The following is a 5,189-nucleotide window of genomic DNA, read 5'->3' as shown; positions in this document are numbered from 1 at the left end:
ATGAGTGTTTGTTATTCTCATTAAAATCTTTGGATCCATAGGTCATTTTCATCTTTAACCTGTTTCAAGCATACATATCCATTTTTAAAACACGTCTAGAAGAATTCTCTCTCTTGTAAAATTTCAAGCTATTAGGGTTGAACTAGTGGAATTTCCCAAACTTGGATAACAAAAATTTTGTGTTCAATTGTGGTGTGTGAATAAATTTTCATTACTTATATTTGTTAATGTTTTAATTTTTTTCCATACATAAACTCTAAAATTTACATTTTTTTGTGATCTATTTACCTTTTTTTTGTTTACGGCATGAAGGGAGAACGAAAACTCAGAGTTTTTTTTTAATAAAAGTGTACATCTAAAAAGGAAATACACAATACACAAATGTAGGGAGATATAATTACAAAGAGTGTCTCTGATTTTTCAGGATTGTGAGCTCTTTTCAGTTTTTAGTTCTCAGGTTTTGCAATCGTCGGGAAAAGGGGGTGGCGGGGCATTTTTAACTGAGTGTTGTCTCCCAATCCGTAAGTCATTTCTTACAATAATATAGCCCGTTACGGATGAAAAATCACTTTACAATCATCTATGATTGTTAGGTAAGCTTTTTGTGAACGGGTAAAATAATGGCTAGTTTGATTCTGGTAAATATCCCACCGCACGTTCATTGAGAATTTAATGAGCGTTTGTTATTCTCTTTAAAAGCTTTGGATCCATAGGTCATTTTCATCTTTAACACGTTTCAAGGATGCATATCCATTTTTAAAACACGTCTAGAAGAATTCTCGTTCTTGTAAAATTTCAAGCTATTAGGGTTGAACTAGTGGAATTTCCCAAACTTGGATAACAAAAATTTTGTGTTCAATTGTGGTGTGTGAATAAATTTTCATCACTTACATTTGTTAATGTTTTAATTCTTTTCCATACATAAACTCTAAAATTTACATTTTGTTGTGATCTATTTACCTTTTTTTGTTTACGGCATGAAGGGAAAACGAAAACTCAAAGTTTTGATTTAATAAAAAAGTGTACATCTAAAATGGAGATGCACAATGCACAAATGTAGAGAGATATAATTCCAAAGAGTTTGTGTGATTTTTCAGGATTGTGAGCTCTTTTCAGTTTTTAGTTCTCAGGTTTTGCAATCGTCGTGAAAAGGGGGAGGCGGGGGATTTTTAATTGAGTGTTGATTCCCAATCCGTAAGTCATTTCTTAAAATAATATAGCCCGTTACGACTCAAAAATCACTTTATAATCATCTATGATTGTTAGGTCAACTTTTTGCAAACGGGCAAAATAATGGCTTGTTTGACTTGGGTAATATCCCACCACACGTTCACTAGAGAATTTAATGAGCGTATGTTATTCTCTTTAAAAGCATTGGATCCATAGGTCATTTGCATCTTTAACATGTTTCAAAGCTTGCATATTTATTTTTAAAACACGTGTGGAACAAATCTCTTTCTTGTAAAATTCCAAGCAATTAGGGTTGAACTAGTGGAATTTCCCAAACTTGGATAACAAAAGTTTTGCATTAATTTTTGGTGTGTGAATAAATTTTCTTTACTTAAATTTGTTATTGTTTTAAATTTTTCCATACATAAACTCAAAAATTTTCATTTTGCTGTGATCTATTTGCCTTTTTTTGTTTACGGGATGAAGTGAGGGAGAAAACTAAAATTTTGATTTAAGAAAAAAGTGTACATCTAAAATGGAGATGCACAGCGCACAAATGTAGAGAGAGATCATTCCAATGAGTGTCTGTAAGTTTTAGGGAATTTAAGCTCTTTTTAGTTTTTATATCTCAGGTTTCTCGATCGTCGGGAAAAGGGGGAGGCGGGGTGTTTTTAACTGAGTGTTGACTCCCTATCCCTAAGTCATTTCTTACAAAAATATAGCCCGTTACGGATGATAAATCACTTTACAATCATCTATGATAGTTAGATAGGCTGTTTGTGAACGGGCAAAATAATGGCTAGTTTGATTCTGGTAAATATCCCACCGCACGTTCATTGAGAATTTAATGAGCGTTTGTTATTCTCTTTAAAAGCTTTGGATCCATTGGTCATTTGCATCTTTAACATGTTTCAAGCATGCATATCCATTTTTAAAACACGTGTAGAAGAAATCTGTTTCTTGTAAAATTCCATGCAATTAGGGTTGAACTAGTGAAATTTCTCAAACTTGGAGAACAAAACTTTTGTGTTTATTTGTGGTGTGTGAGTAAATTTTCTATACTTACATTTGTTATTGTTTTAATTTTTTTTCACACATAAACTCTATAATTTTCATTTTGTTGTGATCTATTAGCCTTTTTTGGTTTACGGGATGGAGGGAGAGCGAAAACTCAAAGTTTTTATTTAAAAAAAAAGTGTACATCTAAAATGGAGATGTACAATGCACAAATGTAGAAGAGATAATTCCAAAGAGTGTTTTTAATGTTTAGGGAATGTAAGATCTTTTTAGTTTTTGTATCTCGGGTTTTGCAATCATATAGAAAACGGGGAGGCGTGGTATTTTTAACTGACTGTTGACTCCCAATCCGTATGTCATTTCTTAAAAAAATATAGCCCGTTACTCATGATAAATCACATTACAAACATCTATTATTGTTAGGTCAGCTTTTTGAAAATGGGCAAAATAATGGCTTGTTTGACTCGGGTAAATATCCCGCCGCACGTTCACTTCAGAATTTAATGAGTGTTTGTTATTCTCATTGAAAGCTTTGGATCCATAGGTCATTTGCATCTTTAACCTGTTTCAAGCATACATATCCATTTTTAAAACACGTCTAGAAGAATTCTCTCTCTTGTAAAATTTCAAGCTATTAGGGTTGAACTAGTGGAATTTCCCAAACTTGGATAACAAAAATTTTGTGTTCAATTGTGGTGTGTGAATAAATTTTCATTACTTATATTTGTTAATGTTTTAATTTTTTTCCATACATAAACTCTAAAATTTACATTTTTTTGTGATCTATTCACCTTTTTTTTGTTTACGGCATGAAGGGAGAACGAAAACTCTAAGTTTTTATTAAATAAAAGTGTACATCTAAAAAGGAAATACACAATGCACAAATGTTGGGAGATATAATTCCAAAGAGTGTCTGTGATTTTTCAGGATTGTGACCTCTTTTCAGTTTTTAGTTCTCAGGTTTTGCAATCGTCGGGAAAAGGGGGAGGCGGGGCATTTTTAACTGAGCGTTGACTCCCAATCCGTGAGTCATTTCTTACAATAATATAGCCCGTTACGGATGAAAAATCACTTTACAATCATCTATGATTGTTAGGTAAGCTTTTTGTGAACGGGTAAAATAATGGCTAGTTTGATTCTGGTAAATATACCACCGCACGCTCATTGAGAATTTAATGAGCGTATGTTATTCTCTTTAAAAGCTTTGGATCCATAGGTCATTTGCATCTTTAACACGTTTCAAGCATGCATATCCATTTTTAAAACACGTGTAGAAGAAATCTCTTTCTTGTAAAATTCCTCGCTATTAGGGTTGAACTAGTGGAATTTCTCAAACTTGGAAAACAAAACTTTAGTGTTCATTTGTGGTGTGTGCATAAATTTTCTATACTTACATTTTTTATTGTTTTAATATTTTTTCACACAAAAACTCTAAAATTTTCAATTTGTTGTGATCTATTTGTTTTTTTCGGTTTACGGGATGAAGGGAGAGCGAAAACTCAAAGTTTTGATTTTAGAAAAAAGTGTACGTCTAATATGGAGATGCACAACACACAAATGTAGGGAGAGATAATTCCAAAGAGTTTTTATAATTTTTAGGGATTGTAAGATCTTTTTAGTTTTTGTATCTCTGGTTTTGCAATCGTCGGGAAAACGGGGAGGCGTGGTATTTTTAACTGACTGTTGACTCCCAATCCGTATGTCATTTCTTAAAAAAATATAGCCCGTTACTCATGATAAATCACATTACAATCATCTATGATTGTTAGGTCAGCTTTTTGAAAACGGGCAAAATAATGGCTTGTTTGACTCGGGTAAATATCCCGCCGCAAGTTCACTTCAGAATTTAATGAGTGTTTGTTATTCTCATTAAAAGCTTTGGATCCATAGGTCATTTTGCATCTTTAACCTGTTTCAAGCATACATATCCATTTTTAAAACACGTCTAGAAGAATTCGCTCTCTTGTAAAATTTCAAGCAATTAGGGTTGAATTAGTGGAATTTCCCAAACTTGGATAACAAAAATTTTGTGTTCAATTGTGGTGTGTGAATAAATTTTCATCACTTACATTTGTTAATGTTTTAATTCTTTTCCATACATAAACTCTAAAATTTACATTTTGTTGTGATCTATTTACCTTTTTTTGTTTACGGCATGAAGGGAAAATGAAAACTCAAAGTTTTGATTTAATAAAAAAGTGTACATCTAAAATGGAGATGCACAATGCACAAATGTAGAGAGATCTAATTCCAAACAGTGTCTGTGATTTTTCAGGATTGTGAGCTCTTTTCAGTTTTTAGTTCTCAGGTTTTGCAATCGTCGCGAAAAGGGGGAGGCGGGCGATTTTTAATTGAGTGTTGACTCCCAATCTGTAAGTCATTTCTTAAAATAATATAGCCCGTTACGAATGAAAAATCACTTTACAATCATCTATGATTGTTAGGTCAGCTTTTTGGAAACGGGCAAAATAATGGCTTGTTTGACTCGGGTAATATCCCACCGCACGTTCACTAGAGAATTTAATGAGCGTATGTTATTCTCTTTAAAAGCATTGGATCCATAGGTCATTTGCATCTTTAACATGTTTGAAAGCTTGCATATCCATTTTTAAAACACGTGTGGAACAAATCTCTTTCTTGTAAAATTCCAAGCTATTAGGGTTGAACTAGTGGAATTTGCCAAACTTGGATAACAAAAGTTTTGCATTAATTTTTGGTGTGTGAATAAATTTTCTTTACATAAATTTGTTATTGTTTTAAATTTTTTCCATACATAAACTCAAAAATTATCATTTTGCTATCATCTATTTGCCTTTTTTTGTTTACGGGATGAAGGGAGAGAGAAAACTCAAAGTTTTGATTTAAGAAAAAAGTTTACATCTAAAATGGAGACGCACAGTGCACAAATGGAGACGCACAGTACATCTAAAATGGAGACGCACAGTGCACAAATGTCTGTAATTTTTAGGGAATTTAAGCTCTTTTTAGTTTTTATATCTCAG

This window comes from Aristolochia californica, unplaced genomic scaffold (genome assembly GCF_029961685.1).
Source record: "Aristolochia californica isolate CCGP_79_NKW_82.1479 unplaced genomic scaffold, dmAriCali1.0.hap1 SCAF_12, whole genome shotgun sequence".
Classification (NCBI taxonomy): domain Eukaryota; kingdom Viridiplantae; phylum Streptophyta; class Magnoliopsida; order Piperales; family Aristolochiaceae; genus Aristolochia; species Aristolochia californica.
This window is presented reverse-complemented; position numbering follows the sequence as displayed.